The sequence below is a fragment of the Cyprinus carpio genome, chromosome A23 (assembly GCF_018340385.1).
Source record: "Cyprinus carpio isolate SPL01 chromosome A23, ASM1834038v1, whole genome shotgun sequence".
Lineage (NCBI taxonomy): Eukaryota > Metazoa > Chordata > Actinopteri > Cypriniformes > Cyprinidae > Cyprinus > Cyprinus carpio.
This window is the reverse complement of record NC_056594.1, coordinates 8,687,418-8,704,044: the sequence shown is the minus strand read 5'-3', so window position 1 is coordinate 8,704,044 and position 16,627 is coordinate 8,687,418. Positions and strand designations below refer to the sequence as shown.

Below are 16,627 nucleotides of genomic sequence, written 5' to 3'. Positions count from 1 at the left end.
GGATCAAGTAGCATTTCAGTAACAAAAAAATTTATGGGATAAAATAAATGTTTGGTTTAAAATCCGATTGCTGAAATCAGTTAGAGGAATTCCTATGCAATGATTTGAAAGATTAGTCTAGCTAAAGAACATGGTGTTTGGTAATTCACTTTTAAGACATCTGCTCCAGTGGCGCAATCGGTCAGCGCGCGGTACTTATAAGGCAGTACGAAGCATAGCAATGCCGAGTTTGTGAGTTCGAGCATCACCTGGAGCAAGGTTTTAGAGGATGAGAAGCATTTCAGCAGCTACAGAGTTCATGGGATAATATAAAAGATCCATTGAATATCAGATGGCTGTAATCTTTTAGAAGAAAGTTTATTGAATAATTTGAACGATAAGCAGTGCTTGACTGATTTGAAGGATTTAAAAGATTAGTCTAGCTAAAGAACATGTGTGTTTGGTAATTCACCTTTAAGACATCAGCTCCAGTGGTGCAATCGGTCAGCTTGCGGTACTTATAAGGCAGTACGCAGCAGAGCAATGCCGAGGTTGTGAGTTCGAGCCTCACCTGGAGCAAGGTTTTAGAGGATGAGAAGCATTTCAGCAGCTACAGAGTTCATGGGATAATATAAAAGATCCATTGAATATCAGATGGCTGTAGTCTTTAAGAAGAAGTTTATTGAATAATTTGAACGATAAGTCTTACTAAAGAACATGCAGTTTGGTAATTCACGTGTTTTAAGATCTCAGCTCCAGTGGTGCAAGTGGCGGATTTGCGGTACTTATAAGGCAGTACGCAGCAGAGCAATGCCGAGGTTGTGAGTTTGAGCCTCACCTGGAGCAAGGTTTTAGAGGATGAGAAGCATTTCAGCAGCTACAGAGTTCATGGGATAATATAAAAGATCAATTGAATATCAGATGGCTGTAATCTTTAAGAAGAAAGTTTATTGAATAATTTGAACGATAAGTCCTACTAAAAATGATTTGAAAGATTAGTCTAGCTAAAGAACATGGTGTTTGGTAATTCACCTTTACGACATCAGCTCCAGTGGTGCAATCGGTCACGCTTGCGGTACTTATAAGGCAGTACGCAGCAGAGCAATGCCGAGGTTGTGAGTTCGAGCCTCACCTGGAGCAAGGTTTTAGAGGATGAGAAGCATTTCAGTAGCTACAGAGTTCATGGGATAATATAAAAAGATCCATTGAATATCAGATGGCTGTAATCTTTTAGAAGAAAGTTTATTGAATGCAATTTGAAGCGCCATTAGTCTAGCTAAAGAACATGATGTGTTTGGTAATTCAGCTTTTGAAAGATCAGCTCCAGTGGCGCAATCGGTCAGCGCGCGCGGTACTTATAAGGCAGTACGCAGTGGCAATGTAATCTTTAAGAAGAACGTTTATTGATAGAATGCGAGGTTTGAGCCTCAAGAACTTCAGATTTTATTCACTCATTAATCTTGGCAGTATGCTCCAGTGGCATGGGTAATCAAAAGGTACTTATAAGGCAGTACGCAGCAGAGCAATGCCGAGGTTGTGAGTTTGAGCCTCACCTGGAGCAAGGTTTTTAGAGGATGAGAAGCATTTCAGCAGCTACAGAGTTCATGGGATAATATAAAAGATCCATTGAATATCAGATGGCTGCAATCCTTTAGAAGAAAGTTTATTGAATAATTTTGAAGCAATGCTTCTGACTAAGGATTTGAAAGATTAGTCTATTCAAGAACATGGTGTTTGGTAATTCACCGCATCTGCTCCAGTGGCGCAATCGGTCAGGGCGCGGTACTTATAAGGCAGTACGCAGCAGAGCAATGCCGAGGTTTTGAGTTCGAGCCTCACCTGGAGCAAGGTTTTAGAGGATGAGAAGCATTTCAGCAGCTACAGAGTTCATGGGATAATATAAAAGATCAATTGAATATGAGATGGCTGTAATCTTTAAGAAGAAAGTTTATTGAATAATTTGAACGATAAGTCCTGACTAAAGAACATGCAGTTTGGTAATTCACGAACTTGAAGACCTCAGCTCCAGTGGTGCAATCGGTCAGCTTGCGGTACTTATAAGGCAGTACGCAGCAGAGCAATGCCGAGGTTGTGAGTTTGAGCCTCACCTGGAGCAAGGTTTAAGAGGATGAGAGTAGCATTTCAGTCACAAAAAAATTTATGGGATAAAATAAATGTTTGGTTTAAAATCCGATTGCTGAAATCAGTTAGAGGAATTCCTATGCAATGATTTGAAAGTTTAGTCTAGCTAAAGAACATGGTGTTTGGTAATTCAGCTTTACGACATCAGCTCCAGTGGATAAGGCCAGCTCCAGTGGCGCAATCGGTCAGCGCGGTACTTATAAGGCAGTACGCAGCAGAGCAATGCCGAGTTTGTGAGTTCGAGCCTCACCTGGAGCAAGATTTTAGAGGATGGAGAAGCATTTCAGCAGCTACAGAGTTCATGGGATAATATAAAAGATCCATTTGAATATAGATGGCTGTAATCTTTAAGAAGAAAGTTTATTATATAATTTGAACGATAAGTCTTACTAAAAGAACATGCAGTTTGGTAATTCTGCTTTAAAACCTCAGCTCCAGTGGTGCAATCGGTCAGCTTGCGGTACTTATAAGGCAGTACGCAGCAGAGCAATGCCGAGGTTGTGAGTTCGAGCCTCACCTGGAGCAAGGTTTTAGAGGATGAGAAGCATTTCAGCAGCTACAGAGTTCATGGGATAATATAAAAGATCCATTGAATATCAGATGGCTGTGATCTTTAAGAAGAAAGTTTATTGAATAATTTGAACGATAAGTCTTACTAAAGAACATGGAGTTCTGTAATTCACGAGCTGGATTGCCGCAGCTCCAGTGGTGCAATCTGTCAGCTTGCGGTACTTATAAGGCAGTACGCAGCAGAGCAATGCCGAGGTTGTGAGTTTGAGCCTCACCTGGAGCAAGGTTTAAGAATGCGAGTAGCATTTCAGTCACCAAAAAAATTTATGGGATAAAATAAAAGTTTGGTTTAAAATCCGATTGCTGAAATCAGTTAGAGGAATTCCTATGCAATGATTTGAAAGATTAGTCTAGCTAAAGAACATGGTGTTTGGTAATTCAGTTTTGCGACATCAGCTCCAGTGGCGCAATCGCTCAGGGCGCGGTACTTATAAGGCAGTACGCAGCAGAGCAATGCCGAGGTTGTGAGTTCGAGCCTCACCTGGAGCAAGGTTTTAGAGGATGAGAAGCATTTCAGTCAGCTACAGAGTTCATGGGATAATATAAAAGATCAATTGAATATTAGATGGCTGTAATCTTTAAGAAGAAAGTTTATTATATAATTTGAACGATAAGTCTTTTGAAAGATTAGTCTAGCCAAAGAACATGGTGTTTGGTAATTCTCCTTTAAGACATCTGCTCCAGTGGCGCAATCGGTCAGCGCGCGGTACTTATAAGGCAGTACGCAGCAGAGCAATGCCGAGGTTGTGAGTTCGAGCCTCACCTGGAGCAAGGTTTGGAGGATGAGAAGTATTTCAGTAGCTACAGAGTTCATGGGATAATATAAAAGATCCATTGAATATCAGATGGCTGTAATCTTTAAGAAGAAAGTTTATAAGCAATGCTTGAATAATTTGAAACGATAAGTCGTACTAAAGAACATGCAGTTTGGTAATTCACCTTTAAGACATCAGCTCCAGTGGCGCAATCGGTCAGCTTGCGAGGCGGTACTTATAAGGCAGTACGCAGCAGAGCAATGCCGAGTTCGAGCCTCACCTGGAGCAAGGTTTTAGAGGATGAGAAGCATTTCAGCAGCTACAGAGTTCATGGGATAATATAAAAGATCCATTGAAATATGAGATGGCTGTAATCTTTAAGAAGAAAGTTTATTGAATAATTTGAACGATAAGTCTTACTAAAGAACATGCAGTTTGGTAATTCACGCATTGGATTACCTCAGCTCCAGTGGTGCAATCTGTCAGCTTGCGGTACTTATAAGGCAGTACGCAGCAGAGCAACGCCGAGGTTTTGAGTTTGAGCCTCACCTGGAGCAAGGTTTAAGAATGCGAGTAGCATTTCAGCATGTTAATAAAAAAATTTATGGGATAAAATAAAAGTTTGGTTTAAACAAACTATCCGATTGCTGAAATCAGTTAGAGGAATTCCTATATGCAATGATTTGAAAGATTAGTCTAGCTAAAAGAACATGGTGAAAGTAATGAGAAGTTTTGCGACAATCAGCTCCAGTGGCGCAATAATTTAAAAGATCCAGCGCGCTTGGTACTTTAAGGCAGTACGCAGCAGAGCAATGCCAGTTGTGAGTTCGAGCCTCACCTGGAGCAAGGTTTTAGAGGATGAGAAGCATTTCAGTCAGCTACAGAGTTCATGGGATAATATAAAAGATTTAATATATAAGGCAGTACGCAGCAGAGCAATGCCGAGGTTGTGAGTTTGAGCGCCACCTGGAGCAAGGTTTTAGAGGATGAGAAGCATTTCAGCAGCTACAGAGTTCATGGGATAATGTAAAAGATCCATTGAATATTAGATGGCTGTAATCTTTAAGAAGAACGTTTATTATATAATTTGGAACGATAAGTCTTACTAAAGAACATGCAGTTCGGTAATTCACGTTTAAGATCTCAGCTCCAGTGGTGCAATCGGTCAGCTTGCGGTGCTTATAAGGCAGTACGCAGCAGAGCATTGTGGAGGTTGTGAGTTCGAGCCTCACCTGGAGCAAGGTTTTAGAGGATGAGAAGCATTTCAGCAGCTACAGAGTTCATGGGATAATATAAAAGATCCATTGAATATGAGATGGCTGTAATCTTTAAGAAGAAAGTTCATTGAATAATCTTGAACGATAAGTCTTACTAAAGAACATGCAGTTTGGTAATTCACGAACTGGATTACCTCAGCTCCAGTGGTGCAATATGTCAGCTTGCGGTTCTTATAAGGCAGTACGCAGCAGAGCAATGCCGAGGTTGTGAGTTTGAGCCTCACCTGGAGCAAGGTTTAAGAATGCAAGTAGCATTTCAGTCACAAAAAAATTTTATGGGATAAAATAAAAGTTTGGTTTAAAATCCGATTGCTGAAATCAGTTAGAGGAATTCCTATGCAATGATTTGAAAGATTAGTCTAGCTAAAGAACATGGTGTTTGGTAATTCAGCTTCACGACATCAGCTCCAGTGGCGCAATCGGTCAGCGCGCGGCACTTATAAGGCAGTACGCAGCAGAGCAATGCTGAGGTTGTGAGTTCGAGCCTCACCTGGAGCAAGGTTTTACAGGATGAGAAGCATTTCAGCAGCTACAGAGTTCATGGGATAATGTAAAAGATCCATTGAATATCAGATGGCTGTAATCTTTAAGAAGAGAAGTTTATTGAATAATTTGATAAGTCTTACTAAAGAACATGCAGTTGGTAATTCACGAACTGATTACCTCAGCTCCAGTGGTGCAATTGTCAAGTACTTGTAAGGCAATACGCAGCAGAGCAATGCCGAGGTTGTGAGTTTGAGCCTCACCTGAGGCAAGGTTTTAGAAAGCGAGAAGCATTTCAATCGGTCAGCGCGCCATGGGATAAATAAAAGATCCATTGAATATCAGAGTCTGTAATCAGCCGAGGAAAGTTGTGATGGCAATGATGTGAAAGATCATAGCAAGCTAGTATAACCTGGAGTCAAGGTTTTTAATCTTCAGCAGTTGATGGGTTAAGCTCACCTTAGGTATCTTGTGCTACAGATCAATTCCATGTGACAAGTTCTTGTGAGCAAGTTTTAAAGCTTAGCATTGGTCTAGTCTTAAAATTATTTGAAATAATTTGTTTTGTATTTCTTCTAAAGAAATGGTGTTTATGAATAGTCTTTGAACGAGCATCATTTGGTTTACTGCAATCGATCAGTTGAACGAAAAGTCAGGACGCAGCAAGAACATGGTGTTTCGGCCTAATTCAGAAGCAAGGTTTTAGAGGGGATCTTCTCTAGCTACAGTGGCGCAATCGGTCAGGCGCGTAAAAGATAATATATAAGGCAGTACGCAGCAGAGCAATGCCGAGGTTGTGAGTTTCGAGCCTCACCTGGAGCAAGGTTTTAGAGGATGAGAAGCATTTTTCAGCAGCTACAGAGTTCATGGGATAATGTAAAAGATCCATTGAATATCAGATGGCTGTAATCTTTAAGAAGAAAGTTTATTGAATAATTTGAACGATAAGCAATGCTTGACTGATTTGAAGGATTTGAAAGATTAGTCTAGCTAAAGAACATTGTGTTTGGTAATTCAGCTTTACGACATCAGCTCCAGTGGTGCAATCGGTCAGCGCGCGGTACTTATAAGGAAGTACGCAGCAGAGCAATGCCGAGGTTGTGAGTTTGAGCCTCACCTGGAGCAAGGTTTAAGAGAATGCGAGAAGCATTTCACAAGCTACATTCATGGGATAAAAAAAAGTTTGGTTTAAAATCCGATTGCTGAAATCAGTTAGAAGAAAGTTCCTATGCAATGATTTGAAAGATTAGTCTAGCTAAAGAACATGGCAGTTTGGTAATTCAGTCTTGCTTTGGATTACCATCAGCTCCAGTGGCGCAATCGGTCAGCGCGCGGTACTTATAAGGCAGTACGCAGCAGAGCAATGCCGAGGGTTGTGAGTTTGAGCCTCACCTGGAGTAAGGTTTAAGAAGCGAGAAGCATTTCAGTCACTACAGAGTTCATGGGATAAAATAAAAGATCCATTGAATATCAGATTGCTGTAATCAGTTTAGAAGAATTCCTATTGAATGATTTGAACGATAAGTCTTACTAAAGAACATGCAGTTTGGTAATTCACAACTGGAATTACCTCAGCTCCAGTGGTGCAATCGGTCAGCTTGCATCGGTACTTATAAGGCAGTACGTGGCAGAGCAATGCCGAGGTTGTGAGTTTGAACCTCACCTGGAGCAAGGTTTTAGAGGATGAGAAGCATTTCAGTAGCTACAGAGTTCATGGGATAATGTAAAAGATCCATTGAATTTCAGATGGCTGTAATCTTTAAGAAGAACGTTTATTATATAATTTGAACGATAAGTCTTACTAAAGAACATGCAGTTCGGTAATTCACGCTTAAGACCTCAGCTCCATCGGTGCAATCGGTCAGCTTGCGGTACTTATAAGGCAGTACGCAGCAGAGCAATGCCGAGGTTGTCAGTTCGAGCCTCACCTGGAGCAAGGTTTTAGAGGATGAGAAGCATTTCAGTAGCTACAGAGTTCATGGGATAATATAAAAGATAAATTGAATACAATGGCTGCAAGGCAGAAAGTTTCATTGAATAATTTGAGACGATAATGCTTGCTGTTGTGAAGATTTTGAAGATTAGTTACCTAAAGAACAAGGTGTTTAGATTCACCTTTATGAGAATCTGCTCCAGTGGCGCAATCGGTCAGAGTTCATGGTACTTATAAGGCAGTACGCAGCAGAGCAAAGGGCCGCGAGTTGTGAGTTTCGACATTGAACCTAGAGCAAGGCTTTAAGAGGATCTTTCAGCACGACAGAGTTCATGGGATAATATAAAAATTTTGAATATGCAGATAAATCCGTAAGAAGAACTATTTTGACATGCAGTGATAATTCTTAATTAAAACATGCAGTTTGGTAATTTTCTTTAAGCTTCAGCTCCAGTGGTGCAATCGGTCAGCTTGCGGTACTTGTAAGGCAGTACACAGCAGAGCAATGCCGAGGTTGTGAGTTTGAGCCTCACCTGAAGCAAGGTTTTAGAGGATGAGAAGCATTTCAGCAGCTACAGAGTTCATTGGATAATATAAAAGATCCATTGAATATCAGATGGCTGTAATCTTTAAGAAGAAAGTTTATTGAATAATTTGAACGATAAGTCTTACTAAAGGAACATGCAGTTTCGTAATTCACGAACTGGATTACAACAGCTCCAGTGGTGCAAATCTGTCAGCTTGCGGTACTTATAAGGCAGTACGCAGCAGAGCATGCCGAGGTTGTGAGTTTGAGCCTCACCTTGTGCAAGGTTTAGAATGCGAGTTGCATTTCAGTCACAAAATAATTCATGGGATAATAAAAAAAAGTTTGGCTGCAATTTTTTAAAAATAAAATTGCTGAAATCAGTTAGAGGAATTCCTATGCGATGATTTGAAAGATTAGTCTAGCTAAAGAACATGTTGTATGGTAACTCAACTTTACGACGTCAGCGCAGTGGCGCACTTTCGGTCAGCGCGCAGTACGCAGGCAGCAGAGCAATGCCGAGGTTGTGAGTTCGAGCCTCACCTGGAGCAAGGTTTTAGAGGATGAGAAGCATTTCAGCAGCTACAGAGTTCATGGGATTATATAAAAGATCCATTGAATATGAGATGGCTGTAATCTTTAAGAAGAAAGTTTATTGAATAATTTGAATGATAATTCTTACTAAAGAACATGCAGTTCAGTAATTCACGTTTAAGACCTCAGCTCCAGTGGTGCAATCTGTCAGCTTGCTGTACTTATAAGGCAGTACGCAGCAGAGCAATGCCGAGGTTGTGAGTTTGAGCCTCACCTGGAGTAAGGTTTAAGAATGCGAGTAGCATTTCAGTCACAAAATAATTTATGGGATAAAATAAAAGTTTGGTTTAAAATCCGGTTGCTGAAATCAGTTAGAGGAATTCCTATGCAATTATTTGAAAGATTAGTCTAGCTAAAGAACATGGTGTTTGGTAATTCAGCTTTAGGACATCAGCTCCAGTGGCGCAATCGGTCAGCTTGCGGTGCTTGTAAGGCAGTCCGCAGCAGAGCAATGCCGAGGTTGTGAGTTTGAGCCTCACCTGAGGCAAGGTTTTAGAACGCGAGAAGCATTTCTGTAGCTACAGAGTTAATGGGATAATGTAAAAGATCCATTGAATATCAGATGGCTGTAATCGTTAAGAAGAAAGTTTATTGAATAATTTGAACGATAAGTCTTACTAAAGAACATGCAGTTCGGTAATTCACAACTGAATTAACGCAGCTCCAGTGGTGCAATCTGTCAGCTTGTGGTACTTGTAAGGCAGTCCGCAGCAGAGCAATGCCGAGGTTGTGAGTTTGAGCCTCACCTGAGGCAAGGTTTTAGAAAGCGAGAAGCATTTCAGTTGGTACAGAGTCCATGGGATAATATAAAAGATCCATTGAATATCAGATGGTTGTAATCAGTTAGAGGAAAGTTCATGGGATGTCATAAAAGACTAGTATAACTTAAGAAAAGTCTACTATTCAATGTTAATCTTCAGTTGAGGGTCTCACCTTAGGTATCTTGTGCTCTAATCTTCCATTAAGTGACACTTGCTTGTGAACTGAAGCTTTGTGTTTTGAATCTTGTATTTTATTAGTTTTTTTTGTTTTTTTTTGTTTTTGTTTGGTAATGTTTGGTAATAGTCTCTTGAACCAGCATATTTGGTTACTCAATCGATCAGTGCGCGTTACTTAAAAGGCAGGACGCAGCAGAGCAATGCCGAGGTTGTGAGTTCGAGCCTCACCAGAAGCAAGGTTTTAGAGGATGAGAAGCATTTCTGTAGCTACAGAGTTCATGGGATAATGTAAAAGATTTAATATATAAGGCAGTACGCAGCAGAGCAATGCCGAGGTTGTGAGTTTGAGCCTCACTTGGAGCAAGGTTTTAGAGGATGAGAAGCATTTCTGTAGCTACAGAGTTCATGGGATAATGTAAAAGATCCATTGAATATCAGATGGCTGTAATCTTTAAGAAGAAAGTTTATTGAATAATTTGAACGATAAGCAATGCTTGACTGATTTTAAGGATTTGAAAGATTAGTCTAGCTAAAGAACATGGTGTTTGGTAATTCACCTTTAAGGCATCTGCTCCAGTGGTGCAATCGGTCAGCGCGCGGTACTTATAAGGCAGTACGCAGCAGAGCAATGCCGAGGTTGTGAGCTCGAGCCTCACCTGGAGCAAGGTCCTAGAGGACGAGAAGCATTTCTGTAGCTACAGAGTTCATGGGATAATGTAAAAGATCCATTGAATATCAGATGGCTGTAGTCTTTAAGAAGAAAGTTTATTGAATAATTTGAACGATAATTCTTACTAAAGAACATGCTGTTTGGTAATTCAGCTCTAATACATCTCCTCCAGTGGCGCAATAGGTCAGCGCGCGGTACTTATAAGGCAGTACGCAGCTGAGGTTGTTAGTTTGAGCTTCACCTGGAGTAAGGTTTTAGAGGATGAGAAGCATTTCAGCAGCTACAGAGTTCATGGGATAATGTAAAAGATCCATTGAATATCAGATGGCTGTAATCTTTAAGAAGAAAGTTTATTGAATAATTTGAACGATAATTCTTACTAAAGAACATGCAGTTTGGTAATTCACGAACTGGATTACCGCAGCTCCAGTGGTGCAATCGGTCAGCGCGCGGTACTTATAAGGCAGTACGCAGCAGAGCAATGCCGAGGTTGTGAGTTCGAGCCTCACCTGGAGCAAGGTTTTAGAGGATGAGAAGCGTTTCTGTAGCTACAGAGTTCATTGGATAATATAAAAGATCCATTGAATATCAGATGGCTGTAATCTTTAAGAAGAACGTTTATTATATAGTTTGAACGATAAGTCTTACTAAAGAACATGCAGTTCGGTAATTCACGCTTAAGACCTCAGCTCCAGCGGTGCAATCGGTCAGCTTGCGGTACTTATAAGGCAGTACGCAGCAGAGCAATGCCGAGGTTGTCAGTTCGAGCCTCACCTGGAGCAAGGTTTTAGAGGACGAGAAGCATTTCAGTAGCTACAGAGTTCATGGGATAATATAAAAGATCAATTGAATATCAGATGGCTGTAATCTTTTAGAAGAAAGTTTATTGAATAATTTGAACGATAAGCAATGCTTGACTGATTTTAAGGATTTGAAAGATTAGTCTAGCTAAAGAACATTGTGTTTGGTAATTCACTTTTAAGACATCTGCTCCAGTGGCGCAATCGGTCAGCGCGCGGTACTTATAAGGCAGTACGCAGCTGAGGTTGTGAGTTTGAGCTTCACCTGGAGTACGGTTTTAGAGGATGAGAAGCATTTCAGCAGCTACAGAGTTCATGGGATAATGTAAAAGATCCATTGAATATCAGATGGCTGTAATCTTTAAGAAGAAAGTTTATTGAATAATTTGAATGACAATTCTTACTAAAGAACATGCAGTTTGGTAATTCACATTTAAGACCTCAGCTCCAGTGGTGCAATCGGTCAGCTTGTGGTACTTGTAAGGCAGTGTGCAGCAGAGCAATGTTGAGGTTGTGAGTTTGAGCCTCACCTGAAGCAAGGTTTTAGAGGATGAGAAGCATTTCAGCAGCTACAGAGTTCATTGGATAATATAAAAGATCCATTGAATATCAGATGGCTGTAATCTTTAAGAAGAAAGTTTATTGAATAATTTGAACGATAAGTCTTACTAAAGAACATGCAGTTCGGTAATTCACGAACTGGATTACCACAGCTCCAGTGGTGCAATCTGTCAGCTTGCGGTACTTATAAGGCAGTACGCAGCCGAGGTTGTGAGTTTGAGCCTCACCTGGTGCAAGGTTTAAGAATGCGAGTAGCATTTCAGTCACAAAATAATTCATGGGATAAAATAAAAGTTTGGTTTAAAATTGCTGAAATCAGTTAGAGGAATTCCTATGCGATGATTTGAAAGATTAGTCTAGCTAAAGAACATGGTGTTTGATAACTCAACTTTACGACGTCAGCGCGCGGTACTTATAAGGCAGTACGCAGCAGAGCAATGCCGAGGTTGTGAGTTCGAGCCTCACCTGGAGCAAGGTTTTAGAGGATGAGAAGCATTTCAGCAGCTACAGAGTTCATGGGATAATATAAAAGATCCATTGAATATGAGATGGCTGTAATTTTTAAGAAGAAAATTTATTGAATAATTTGAATGATAATTCTTACTAAAGAACATGCAGTTCGGTAATTCACGTTTAAAACCTCAGCTCCAGTGGTGCAATCGGTCAGCTTGCGGTACTTGTAAGGCAGTACGCAGCAGAACAATGCCGAGGTTGTGAGTTTGAGCCTCACCTGGAGCAAGGTTTAAGAATGCGAGTAGCATTTCAGTCACAAAATAATTTATGGGATAAAATAAAAGTTTGGTTTAAAATCCGGTTGCTGAAATCAGTTAGAGGAATTCCTAAGCAATGATTTGAAAGATTAGTCTAGCTAAAGAACATGATGTTTGGTAATTCAGCTTTAGGACATCAGCTCCAGTGGCGCAATCGGTCAGCTTGCGGTACTTGTAAGGCAGTCCGCAGCAGAGCAATTCCGAGGTTGTGAGTTTGAGCCTTACCTGAGGCAAGGTTTTAGAATGCAAGAAGCATTTCTGTAGCTACAGAGTTAATGGGATAATGTAAAAGATCCATTGAATATCAGATGGCTGTAATCTTTAAGAAGAAAGTTTATTGAATAATTTGAACGATAAGCCTTTACTAAAGACATGCAGTTCGGTAATTCACAACTGAATTAACGCAGCTCCAGTGGTGCAATCTGTCAGCTTGTGGTACTTGTAAGGCAGTCCGCAGCAGAGCAATGCCGAGGTTGTGAGTTTGAGCCTCACCTGAGGCAATGGTTTTAGAAATCGAGAAGCATTTCAGTTGGTACAGAGTCCATGGGATAATATAAAAGATCCATTGAATATCAGATGGTTGTAATCAGTTAGAGGAAAGTTCATGGGATGTCATAAAAGACTAGTATAACTTAAGAAAAGTCTACTATTCAATGTTAATCTTCAGTTGAGGGTCTCACCTTAGGTATCTTGTGCTCTAATCTTCCATTAAGTGACACTTGCTTGTGAACTGAAGCTTAGTGGTCTAGTCTTAAAATTGACAAGTTTGTTTTGTATTTCTCACATAATGTTTGGTAATAGTCTCTTGAACCAGCATATTTTGTTACTCAATCGATCAGTGCGCGTTACTTATAAGGCAGGACGCAGCAGAGCAATGCCGTGGTTGTGAGTTCGAGCCTCACCTGGAGCAAGATTTTAGAGGATGAGAAGCATTTCTGTAGCTACAGAGTTCATGGGATAATATAAAAGATTTGATATATAAGGCAGTACGCAGCAGAGCAATGCCGAGGTTGTGAGTTTGAGCCTCACTTGGAGCAAGGTTTTAGAGGATGAGAAGCATTTCTGTAGCTACAGAGTTCATGGGATGATATAAAAGGTCCATTGAATATCAGATGGCTGTAATCTTTAAGAAGAACGTTTATTATATAGTTTGAACGGTAAGTCTTACTAAAGAACATGCAGTTCGGTAATTCACGCTTAAGACCTCAGCTCCAGTGGTGCAATCGGTCAGCTTGCGGTACTTATAAGGCAGTACGCAGCAGAGCAATGCCGAGGTTGTCAGTTCGAGCCTCACCTGGAGCAAGGTTTTAGAGCACGAGAAGCATTTCAGTAGCTACAGAGTTCATGGGATAAATATACAAGATCAATTGAATATCAGATGGCTGCAATCTTTTAGAAGAAAGTTTATTGAATAATTTGAACGATAAGCAATGCTTGACTGATTTGAAGGATTTGAAAGATTAGTCTAGCTAAAGAACATGGTGTTTGGTAATTCACCTTTAAGCCATCTGCTCCAGTGGCGCAATCGGTCAGCGCGCGGTACTTATAAGGCAGTACGCAGCAGAGCAATGCCGAGGTTGTGAGTTTGAGCCTCACCTGGAGCAAGGTTTTAGAGGATGAGAAGCATTTCAGCAGCTACAGAGTTCATGGGATTATATAAAAGATCCATTGAATATGAGATGGCTGTAATCTTTAAGAAGAAAGTTTATTGAATAATTTGAAAGATAAGTCCTGCTAAAGAACATGCAGTTTGGTAATTCATGAACTGGATTGCCTCAGCTCCAGTGGTGCAATCTGTCAGCTTGCGGTACTTGTAAGGCAATACGCAGCAGAGCAATGCCGAGGTTGTGAGTTTGAGTCTCACCTGGAGCAAGGTTTAAGAATGCGAGTAGCATTTCAGTCACAAAAAAATTTATGGGATAAAATAAAAGTTTGGTTTAAAATCCGATTTCTGAAATCAGTTAGAGGAATTCCTATGCAATGATTTGAAAGATTAGTCTAGCTAAAGAACATGGTGTTTGGTAATTCAATTTTGCGACATCAGCTCCAGTGGCGCAATCGGTCAGCGCGCGGTACTTATAAGGCAGTACGCAGCAGAGCAATGCCGAGGTTGTGAGTTCGAGCCTCACCTGGAGCAAGGTTTTAGAGGATGAGAAGCGTTGCTGTAGCTACAGAGTTCATGGGATAATATAAAAGATCCATTGAATATCAGATGGCTGTAATCTTTAAGAAGAATGTTTATTATATAATTTGAACGATAAGTCTTAGTAAAGAACATGCAGTTCGGTAATTCACGCTTAAGACCTCAGCTCCAGTGGTGCAATCGGTCAGCTTGCGGTACTTATAAGGCAGTACGCAGCAGAGCAATGCCGAGGTTGTCAGTTCGAGCCTCACCTGGAGCAAGGTTTTAGAGGATGAGAAGCATTTCAGTAGCTACAGAGTTCATGGGATAATATAAAAGATCAATTGAATAGGCAGATGGCTGCAATCTTTTAGAAGAAAGTTTTTATTGAATAATTTGAACGATAAGCAATGCTTGACTGATTTGAAGGATTTGAAAGATTAGTCTAGCTAATGAACGTTGTGTTTTGTTTTTCTGATTTGAACGTCTGCTCCAGTGGCGCAAACGGTCAGCGCGCGGTACATAAAAGGCAGTACGCAGCAGATCAATGCCTAGGTTGTGAGTTCGATCCTCACCTGGAGCAAGGTTTTTAGAGGATGAGAAGCATTTCAGTAGCTACAGAGTTAATGGGATAATATAAAAGATTTAATATATAAGGCAGTACGCAGCAGAGCAATGCAGAGGTTGTGAGTTTGAGCCTCAGCTGGGGCAAAGTTTTAGAGGATGAGAAGCATTTCTGTAGCTCCAGAGTTCATGGGATATTATAAAAGATCCATTGAATATTAGATGGCTGTAATCTTTAAGAAGAACGTTTATTATATAATTTGAACGATAAGTCTTACTAAAGAACATGCAGTTCGGTAATTCACGTCTAAGATCTCAGCTCCAGTGGTGCAATCGGTCAGCTTGCGTTGCTTATAAGGCAGTACGCAGCAGAGCATTGTGGAGGTTGTGAGTTTGAGCCTCACCTGGAGCAAGGTTTTAGAGGATGAGAAGCATTTCAGCAGCTACAGAGTTCATGGGATAATGTAAAAGATCCATTGAATATGAGATGGCTGTAATCTTTAAGAAGAAAGTTTATTGAATAATTTGAATGATAATTCTTACTAAAGAACATGCAGTTCGGTAATTCATGTTTAATTCCTCAGCTCCATTGGTGTAATCGGTCAGCTTGCGTTACTTGTAAGGCAGTACGCAGCAGAGCAATGCCGAGATTGTGAGTTTGAGCCTCACCTGGAGAAAGGATTTAGAGGATGAGAAGCATTTCAGCAGCTACAGAGTTCATGGGATAATATAAAAGATCAATTGCTGACATCAGTTAGAGGAATGCCTATGGAATGATTTGAAAAATTAGTCTAGCTAAAGAAGATGGTGTTTGGTAATTCAGCTTTACGACATCAGCTCCAGTGGCGCAATCGGTCAGTGCGCGTTACTTATAAGGCAGTACGCAGTAGAGCAATGCTGATGTTGTGAGTTCGAGCCTCACCTGGAGAAAGGTTTTAGAGGATGAGAAGCATTTCAGCAGCTACAGAGTTCATGGGATAATATAAAAGATCCATTGAATATCAGATGGCTGTAATCTTTAAGAAGAAAGTTTATTGAATGATTTGAACGATAAGACTTACTAAAGAACATGCAGTTCGGTAATTCACGAACTGAACTACCGCAGCTCCAGTGGTGCAATCTCTCAGCTTGCGATACTTATAAGGCAGTACGCAGCAGAGCAATGCCGAGGTTGTGAGTTCGAGCCTCACCTGGAGCAAGGTCCTAGAGGACGAGAAGCATTTCTGTAGCTACAGAGTTCATGGGATAATATAAAAGATCCATTGAATATCAGATAGCTGTAAACTTTTAGAAGAAAGTTTACTTAATAATTTGAACGATAAGTCTTACTAAAGATGTGCAGTTTGGTAATTCAGATTTAAGACATCTGTTCCAGTGGCGCAATCGGTCAGCGCGAAGTACTTATAAGGCAGTACGCAGCAGAGCAATGCCGAGGTTGTGAGTTCGAGCCTCACCTGGAGCAAGGTTTTAGAAAGCGAGAAGCATTTCAGTTGCTACAGAGTCCATGGGATAATATAAAAGATCCATTGAATATCAGATGGTTGTAATCAGTTAGAGGAAAGTTCATGGGATGTCATTAAAGACTAGTGTAACTTAAGAAATGTCTACTATTCAATGTTTATCTTCAGTTGAGGGTCTCACCTTAGGTATCTTGTGCTCTAATCTTCCATTAAGTGACACTTGGTTGTGTATTGAAGCTTAGTGGTCTAGTCTTAAAATTGACCAGTTTGATTTGGATTTCTCACATAATGTTCGGTAATAGTCTCTTGAACCAGCATATTTGGTTACTCAATCGATCAGTGCGCGTTACTTATGAGGCAGTATGCAGCAGAGCAATGCCGAGGTTGTGAGTTTGAGCCTCACCTGGAGCAAGGTCCTAGAGGATGAGAAGCATTTCTGTAGCTACAGAGTTCATGGGATAATGTAAAAGATCCATTGAATAT

General features: G+C 40.6%; 12 non-coding genes across 12 annotated transcripts; all 12 read left to right on the top strand.

The window, feature by feature from the left end:
- The first annotated feature begins 162 nt into the window (after positions 1-162).
- Positions 163-256, top strand: trnai-uau. The gene is made up of 2 exons: positions 163-200; positions 221-256. It is a non-coding gene; the product is annotated as a tRNA-Ile (tRNA).
- Positions 257-464: 208 nt separating this feature from the next.
- trnai-uau lies at positions 465-558 on the top strand. The gene is made up of 2 exons: positions 465-502; positions 523-558. It is a non-coding gene; the product is annotated as a tRNA-Ile (tRNA).
- Positions 559-2,552: 1,994 nt separating this feature from the next.
- trnai-uau lies at positions 2,553-2,646 on the top strand. Its single transcript has 2 exons — positions 2,553-2,590; positions 2,611-2,646. It is a non-coding gene; the product is annotated as a tRNA-Ile (tRNA).
- A 722-nt stretch (positions 2,647-3,368) lies between these two features.
- trnai-uau lies at positions 3,369-3,462 on the top strand. Its single transcript has 2 exons — positions 3,369-3,406; positions 3,427-3,462. It is a non-coding gene; the product is annotated as a tRNA-Ile (tRNA).
- Positions 3,463-5,127: 1,665 nt separating this feature from the next.
- Positions 5,128-5,221, top strand: trnai-uau. Its single transcript has 2 exons — positions 5,128-5,165; positions 5,186-5,221. It is a non-coding gene; the product is annotated as a tRNA-Ile (tRNA).
- Positions 5,222-6,237: 1,016 nt separating this feature from the next.
- Positions 6,238-6,331, top strand: trnai-uau. The gene is made up of 2 exons: positions 6,238-6,275; positions 6,296-6,331. It is a non-coding gene; the product is annotated as a tRNA-Ile (tRNA).
- A 180-nt stretch (positions 6,332-6,511) lies between these two features.
- Positions 6,512-6,606, top strand: trnai-uau. Its single transcript has 2 exons — positions 6,512-6,549; positions 6,570-6,606. It is a non-coding gene; the product is annotated as a tRNA-Ile (tRNA).
- A 3,161-nt stretch (positions 6,607-9,767) lies between these two features.
- On the top strand, positions 9,768-9,861 carry trnai-uau. The gene is made up of 2 exons: positions 9,768-9,805; positions 9,826-9,861. It is a non-coding gene; the product is annotated as a tRNA-Ile (tRNA).
- A 429-nt stretch (positions 9,862-10,290) lies between these two features.
- On the top strand, positions 10,291-10,384 carry trnai-uau. The gene is made up of 2 exons: positions 10,291-10,328; positions 10,349-10,384. It is a non-coding gene; the product is annotated as a tRNA-Ile (tRNA).
- Positions 10,385-13,508: 3,124 nt separating this feature from the next.
- Positions 13,509-13,602, top strand: trnai-uau. Its single transcript has 2 exons — positions 13,509-13,546; positions 13,567-13,602. It is a non-coding gene; the product is annotated as a tRNA-Ile (tRNA).
- A 439-nt stretch (positions 13,603-14,041) lies between these two features.
- trnai-uau lies at positions 14,042-14,135 on the top strand. The gene is made up of 2 exons: positions 14,042-14,079; positions 14,100-14,135. It is a non-coding gene; the product is annotated as a tRNA-Ile (tRNA).
- Positions 14,136-16,052: 1,917 nt separating this feature from the next.
- Positions 16,053-16,146, top strand: trnai-uau. The gene is made up of 2 exons: positions 16,053-16,090; positions 16,111-16,146. It is a non-coding gene; the product is annotated as a tRNA-Ile (tRNA).
- The last annotated feature ends 481 nt before the right edge of the window (positions 16,147-16,627 follow it).